We start from the raw sequence: 8,727 nt of genomic DNA on the forward strand, positions 1-8,727 counted from the left end.
ATCGTTTTTGTAAATATTAATCATTACGCCTGAAGGTATGCAACACTTTATACTTCGTCGTTAAGATTTCCAAGAAAAAAAAATGATCTATCAATAAATATATATTTTAAATTTTACTCTACCTATACTAGATAAATCAATAAAGTTTTATATTACATTATTTGCATCAAATATAGCGCTAGATCTGTTTACAAACATAATATATAATATAAATATAAATAATTACAAACAGTCGATGAATACTATTGAAAAATTATTAATGACACGTATTGTCATTATCGATGTGTTTGCTAATTAATAAATATATAATACTCTTGTATTTTTATTTAAGATAGATACTTTAAAGATAAATAATAATTATGTTGAATTTTCATTTAATTAAAAATTTGTTTAGTTTATTCTTTGGGAAATTGCAAAATGGAGAAATTTCAAGCATAGTTTAAATACTTTTAAGGAAAGGAATAAACGTTCGACATTTTGATATTTTTGTTATGTTTCTATTTTTTTTTATTTTTATGCAGAAGGAACAAAAAAATTGTTTGTACAATAAAAGATAAAAATTTTTGTTCGTATTTGTTGGAAATGAAAAAAAAAAAATCTTCGCAATTTATAAATTACATTAAATGAAATTAAAAGGCGCATAGATCACAGCCACACATAGGCATTTAAAAAATTAAAATTCGTAAACAATCGCTTTTTAACTTGACAAGTTTACAATATTTAGTTTTTGTCTATGTTGATTATACGTTTCTTTTTACTTGACAATCTTCTCGTCAACTTAACAGTCGTGATAGCAAAGACAAAAATGATGAAGTGACGAAGAAAAACGATATAGAACGGACAATTTTTACATAAATATTTACATAAATTTGAGAACAAAAGTAAAGAGAGAAAAAGCGATATGTGTTTCTTTTTTTCGTTTTTTTTTTTTCGAAGACATTAAACAAAGCAGAGAATATATACAAGAAAATAATAGATAGTAAAGAAGTTAAGAGATAGAGAAGAAAAAAAAAAGAAAAAGTATTTCATAACAAATTTTTTTTCGCACATATTGAATAAGTATGTATACCTATTTGTATACAGAAATTCGAGTAACATTTGCAGTCGTAAAATCAGAAAGAAATTAACAGATACATATCTAATAATAAATGATATGCTATAGTACAATAGTAAGCTATGACGAAAGGTGATACGAAAAATAGTAGTTGCATATAAATGATAGAACGTATTATAATCACAGTGCATAAGAAAAACATTTTTTTTTCGCTTTGATTTTGTACAGAATGAGTATTCATAGGTGGGAGAAGTAGACTAGAAAGAGAGAAAGAATATAGTAAATAGTATTAAATGATTTATCAATTATATAACGAAAATGATTGACTTTCTTCTATATTAATTTTTAATAATTTTTTTTGTTTTGTTTTTATTGTTTTTTTTTCTCTTTTGGTATATTTTTAAAGGAATATTAGAATATATTACAAATGTGCGTGGCAAAACACACAATTTAAGTTTCGTACAGTCATAAATCGTGAAAGAAAAAGACAGAAGACGAAAGACAGAGAAAAAAAGAAAAAGAAAAAGAAGAAAAAGGAAATGTAGAAAGAAAATATGTAAGAATTGATTTTCGAAAATAGAAAAAATTTAGCGTGAAAGGAAAGAAAGTAATGATTACAGTGTTCAGCTTTATTGTTTAAGTGAAAGAAGAAAAAGTATTGAAATATAGATACAGCGATAGATTAAAAATGATATTGCATTTTTGTAAATAGATTAGAAAAGATTAGAAAGAGAAGATGGAAAAAGAGACGTAAAAGACGAGATAGAAAAAAGAAAAGATTAAAAAGAATAAACGAAAAAGAGAAAATGAAAAGAAAGAAAGTGAGAGATAGAGAGAAAGACAGAGAGACCAAGAAAAAGAAAAAGATAGAAAAAGAGAATAGAATAGAATTTTTAATGAAAATAAAAAATGAAAATAAAAAAAATAAGAAAATATAAAAGAAAAAAGAAAGAAGAAGATATCGATTAAGAGATACGCAAGTAAAATGCGAAAAATAGATTAAGAATATAGAGATAGAAGAAGAAAAAATAAAAAAACATAGAATGAAATGAAAGTAGTAGATTAAGAAAGAGAATTTTTGTACAAAATAAATTGATAGGTACGAAGATAGAATTATTTACGAATGTTCGAATATAATTAGAAAAAAAATAGATATGAAGAGAAAGAAGAGGTAAGAATAATAGTTAATGTGAAGTACGTAGAAATTAGAATTAATTAAGAAGATAGAAAAAGAAAGATAAGACATTTAATAAACAATAGAGATAATATTTCGCAAATTATACGGGGGGAGGGGAGAAATATTATTTTAAGAAAGTTTTAGAAAGAAATAGGAAGAAATATATAGATAGGACAGAAAAATAGAAGAGATTAGAGTATCCATAGAAGTTTTATATTTATAATGTATGTATAAAGAAAATAGTTTGAAAAAAACATAATTTAAAGAAAGAAAAGAATAAGTAAAATAGTAGAGAACACAGAATAGAAATGAAATCAGGAATTGATGTGACGATAAAATTAGTTAATAGAAAATTTAAAAAGTAATTAGAAAAAAATAGGATAAATATTAGGCCATTAAATATGAAATGTTTGATTTTTCGGAATGAAATTATTCGGAGTAATCAGACGTTTTATATTTAATTACCTAATATATTCGAAGCGATAGTGTTCAGGTACAGTAGTAAAGAAATAAAAGTTCATATAATACAATGAAAAAATTAATACATAGATATAAAGAAGAAACGCATTTTAGAGATCTTAAAAGGAAATTTTACACACACAAAAAAATAGAAAATAAAGCTAAGAAAGAAGAGGAGGAAGAAATTGGGAAAGATAATGTAAATAGAAAATAGTAGAAAATAATATCGAAATGAAAATTTACATTGACAAGATTAATCAAGAAATCTTGAATCTGATAATACTGATATGTTGATGGCAACGAAAGATAAAGTAAAAGAAATAAAAGTAGAGATCCTTATAGAAAATAAAATAAGATAAGTAAGTAAGTAAGTAAGTAAGTAAGTAAGTAAGTAAGTAAATAGGTACATACAGCTTAGAAGAAAAGAAATTAAGAAAAAGTTAAGATGCTGCACGTGAAACAGAAATTTGAAAAAATTTAGCGTAAAAAAGAAAGAATTTAGCGAGAATAAGAAAGAAATGAAAGGATAGAAAAATCAAAATAAAGATAGGCGTAGCTTAAGTATAGCAAGAGAGCTGAGAATAATTTCATAAAGATTTACAAATCGTGTTTGCAAGGCGATCAAGAAAAAGAAAAAAGATAAGGTGATAGACAAATAAACAAAAAAGAAGAAATAGATAGACGTAGCTGAAGTATAGTAAAAGAGTTGAGAATTATTTAGCAAAGATTGTTTATAAATCATAGTGGATGATCGTTTTTATCAAGGATCAAGTAATTTCATCGATTCTATATTTGATCGCGATAAAAGAGAAAAGAATCGATTAAATTACGAAATACTTGATAATCGATAGACAAGCGAGAAAAGGGCTATCACAGAACGTTAGGTTTGTCGAGAAGGTTCAACTGTTCCGAGCGGATAAAAACGATTCACCTGGATAGAATGATAGAACAATTTTTTTTGGGGAGGGGGGAACAGTCAGAGTTCAAAACAATAATAGTAAAGCAAGGAAAAGGAAGATGTGCCGATTTTAGATTTCTTGATGAAACCGAGTGACCAGTCAACGAATCAATTTTTTTTTGTTTTGTTTCACATATACGGAACAATTTAAAAATCAATTAAATCAATACTAATTACATTATTGCATCAATATTCAAAATGATATGATCTAACATATGTTTTAGAAATTTCTAAAAGCAAATAGGATTCGATTCGTTGACCGGTACTCGACGAGGAACCTCCCTGGAAGATGTCTTGATCGCGATAAAAATCCTGGATAATTTTACATTCATCATTTTCCGTTGATACTCGTAAAACGTAATACTTTCCATGTTATTTCCAGATTTTGTACGAAGACACCGTAACTTGATTTCAAACATTAATGCAATTAAGATCATATTGTTGATCATAATCTGGATAAACGTTTGACGATTAATTTCCAATCGTCAATTTGATTTATACCAAGTATTAGTTTTTCATAAGTAAGTCGATGATCCGTGTTATTGTATCCAGTGGGTGGTAAAAATTCTGATTCAATACGAGTAATTCTTTCCATTGTGTTTACCGATATTTCGAATATGAATTCGATCAAGTGATCCTAAAGGAAAAGAAGAAAAAAAATAATAGTTAATTACGTATTACTAATAGAAATGTTCACACTTAATCAAACCTTCTCGATTAGGACATACGTAATTGATGGTTAATAAACGAGGATACGAAATGTATAATAAAAAAAATTTAAACTTACGCCATTTTTTCTTGAGATTGCAAAAAAATCGACGGTACTGATGTAATTGACTGCTGCCAATTAATGATGTTATGTGTCATCGAAGAGTCATATTCTCCCTGTCTTAGTTAGCCAATACAACGACAGTTGTCATTACCAACACCGACCCAACCAACCTAAAGATGATAAAAAATGTATTATTAATGTTTTCTTCTATTTCTAAATTAATCAACTTATTATAAAAAGAAAATGATTTATCATTCAAATATTTTTTTATTTGTAATAATGATTATGGCAATCAGCGTGATAAGTTACTCTATGTTTGACCAATCGATTAATTACGTAAACATTACACAATTCGAAGTAATAATTACAAAGTTCTCGAATGTTTCGTAAAATATTCTATACAGAGGTCGATTATCTTGCTTTTCGAAAGTTTTCATAAGATAAAAATATATTTCCAGTATACTAAGTGTTGCGTAAAACTATCAACGTAGGCGCAAGTACCAATGATTTTTAAATCTTTTTATCTTGATTAATTTTGTTTTCCCCGCCATTATCTCTTTCTCATTTTTTTCTTTCTTTTCAACGATTTAACACTCGTCAAATATGCTCGACACAATCTCGGAGACGCTTGCAAGCAAAAGTTCATCCGGTTTGTGACTTTCACTGCTAGGGGCATTACTTCGGATGCCATATTCATGCGGTTACTTTTCTTCTGGTCTTTCATTCTCTTCTTTATTTCGTTCACCTTTCACGAAGACGGCTTCGTCATCATAAATTCATCCTCTTACCTTTCATTTTCAAAATTACTTATGTTAGCTTTCTTTTTTTTCTTTCAGAGTAAGACCAATTAAATATAATTTATATATATGTTTATGATAATATAGCTTTTAAATAACCAATTATTATAAAAATAATTTTTTCTTTTATTTATATATGTATTATAAGCATGTTCATACTTATATGATCATATATTATACAAATATTGTGATTATATAATATCAAATATTAGAATTATGTTAATATATTATAATACCAAGTATTAGAATTTATGTGTGTTACATAATATTAAATATTATATTAAATGTTTAAGAAAATTTATACGAATAGGTAAACTTGGAAAGAAACTAAACTCTTATCAAGAAATCAGTTAGATTCATTCGTTTCGCTCTAACGAACTCAAAACCTGATTGTAAAATAAAAAAATTTCCTCCTTTCGGCACGACCAACCACGTCGATCGAAACTTTGACGCTTTCGAACTCCAAGTTTAAAGGAGAAAGTAAACCTATATAAGTTTTTTTTCCTCTTATTTCACGTCCCACTTCTATTCGAATTAACGAAATTCTTTTTGTTTTTCTTTTTGTTTTTTTGCATAAATTATATTTATTTAGTCATTCAAAGTTTTTAAATTACGAAGAAAATTGTCAATAAGGAATCCGCCTACGTTATAGTATATTTGAAAATCGTTTATCGGTAACAACCATAAAATTCATAAAATTGACATTTAGTTATCAGTTGATAACAACTAATTAAAGTAATACAAAAATATTCGACTAGAGGAAAATGATAGAACTGAATATTACCGGTCACGCTTTCAAGCAAATACGAAATTAGTATATTTAACAAAAAAAAAAATACCAAATATAGTAGTTATACATTGAATTCGATCAGCCACACAAAGCAAAGACAAAATTAGTGTGTATAAAGAAAAAAAATAATGAAGAAAGAAAATAAATAATAATAGTTAAGGATAACGGCAGTAAACTTAGTCTACTTTCCGGTATCAGTCAAGGGAAAGTTTCGAGAACAGGAGGTATATATTATTATACTTTGTGAGTTTCCATTTGCATCCTACTTTTACATCCTACTTTTGCCTATCACGAGAACTATCGTTTCAAGGTGTCACGTTCAATTAATTCGACATTTTTATATTCTTATCGATATATTCGTTCGTTATTAATATATATAAGTGTTCTACCGTATTATATTTATACTTTTATTTTATTTTATTCTTTTTTTTTTTAATTAATTATATATGCACGATTTAGACTTCATTCTTACAAACCTTTCACTTTCTCGTGTTTCAAGATGGAAACGTGACTTTTAAATTGTACGAACTCGGCTCAACATTAATAATAAAAAACAAATAATTAGTTTATTGTTTTCTCGCGTTTATCGATCAAAGAAATTTAGAAATATCGTATAATCAAATTTATACGTATAATACGTAAATAGATTGATAATTTAATTAACTATTAATCGAATTTATTATTTCTAATAAAAATCAATATTTTATGAAACATTGTTCGAGTATCATTCATTTGAATATCATAATGATTGATTATTCATAATTTCTTTTTAATATTTGAATTTTGAAAAAAAAAGAGATTTTTAATTTATAATTCGATTAAGAAAATTTCTACGTTAGTTCGTAGTCAACTGATAATTTTATTCAATGTTTCTTCTAATCCGATTTTACGTAACGTCTCTATAAGATGTCCTAATTTGCATCATCTACGAAGAATCACATGCATGTATCTACGTATCTGCCATAATTGAATTATCGTACACGCTTAGACGGTAGTACAATTACGTATACAGTAATCTAATACGTATAGTTCGTGTTTTTTAAACCAACAAACAAGTTGAAGATTTTCATAGAAAATTTGCATTAATTAAACTTTGATTTTTTTTCTATAAAAAGAAAAAAAAAGCTACCTTTCGCTCTTTATCTTGAAAAATATTAGTCCTCATATTTGCAAAAAAAAAAAAAGAAAAGAAAAACTATTCGGTTTTTATATTCTATTAGAAAATAAAAAATTTATGTTCGTGTAACTCGTTCGTAGAACATCATTTTCTATAAATTCTGTCTATGATTTTATGTCCTTTTTTTTTATAGTGCCTATCGATTTATTATGCGGAAACGACAAGGTTGACCTCGAACTATACACGTTTCCGTATAACAAACTCGTTCTCCTTGATTAAACAAAAATGTAAAAAAATCACGTCCACTTTTTCATCAAAGTCCTGAATGATTTGTTGCTGTTGTTGTTGTTCGAAATATCGATTAAAATAAACGACATTTCATTAAGTCTCAATATAAATCATGGTTAAAGTTAAATAAGGAAATTTATACTCGGTGTCAGCAGAAAACTAGTAGAAGGCTTTTTTATTATTACTACAACCAGCAATTGAAAAATGACCTTCTACCGGTTCTCCTGTCACCGAGTTAATTAATACAGACTTATTTCAAATACGATTATTAATGTATGACAATGAAAAATGGAAAAAGAACGAGTTTAATTTATTGCACGATATCATCAAAATCAATGTGAGATAAACTTCTGATACTTTTATCTATTTTCTTTATCTCAATGTTTTGTAAAAATTATTTATTGTTCAGTTTTATCTTCGTTACTTAGGTAATGAGTATATATTTACATGCAAACAAGAAGACAATGTATAATTTCAACAGACAAGATGTTTCAAAGAAACAAAAAAATATTTATCTTTCACCTGTCACACGCTCACTAATCGCATAATTGTTAGTCTTCTGAGGCTCACGTTCGTTCGCATTATATAATATATATAATCATACACAGATCGTATCTCATGATAGTATTAAAAATTTAAGCGTGTGTGCACTGATATGAATTTAAAAAAAATATTTGTATACGATAAATCAATTAAAATACAATAAAAGAAAGAGAGAGAGATTATTTATCGTTCAAATTTCTAATCTTTCTAAGGTATTTATATATACAAATTAAAATAAATGATTAATTATTATTAAATCCATAAAATAAAATTAATATTCAATTTCAAAAGATTTGAATTAGATCGAAAACAAAAATTTTCGAAAATATCTTTCACCAAGCGTACAAGACAAATTTAGAGTTCATAATAAATAATTCAAATAATTAAACGATTATTATCAATTCTGTGTTCTCATTGATATAATTTGATACAATATTTATCACAATCAGTAGAAGTATTTGAAAATATAAATATTTCATCGTAGGAACAATAATTTCTTTCGTAATATATATAATTCAAATAATTTTAATTTTCACACACACACACAATTTTTCATTCATTAAATTAATTAGATATAATAACAAAATTTATAATAGAATCGTACTCACCATGACGTTAGAGAGTGGTGTGGTGTCGTGTGATGGTTTTAGCCAGTAAGGCTCGGGGAGCTTTCTTCTTGTCGTGTTCGATCTTCGATCTTCCAGGTAAGTTAAACCAGGTGAATGCAACGTATGCCTTTATATCACCTCTTAGTCCGAACTCAACTACAATA

General features: G+C 26.5%; 1 long non-coding RNA gene across 1 annotated transcript; it reads right to left on the bottom strand.

Annotated features, from left to right (window-relative positions):
- Positions 1-2,670: 2,670 nt before the first annotated feature.
- On the bottom strand, positions 2,671-8,727 carry LOC122516972. Its single transcript, XR_006303697.1, has 3 exons — positions 8,564-8,727; positions 4,436-4,590; positions 2,671-4,285 (listed from the first exon to the last, which is right to left on the bottom strand). It is a non-coding gene; the product is annotated as an uncharacterized LOC122516972 (long non-coding RNA).

Source organism: Polistes fuscatus, unplaced genomic scaffold (assembly GCF_010416935.1).
Source record: "Polistes fuscatus isolate 324 unplaced genomic scaffold, CU_Pfus_HIC Scaffold2, whole genome shotgun sequence".
Lineage (NCBI taxonomy): Eukaryota > Metazoa > Arthropoda > Insecta > Hymenoptera > Vespidae > Polistes > Polistes fuscatus.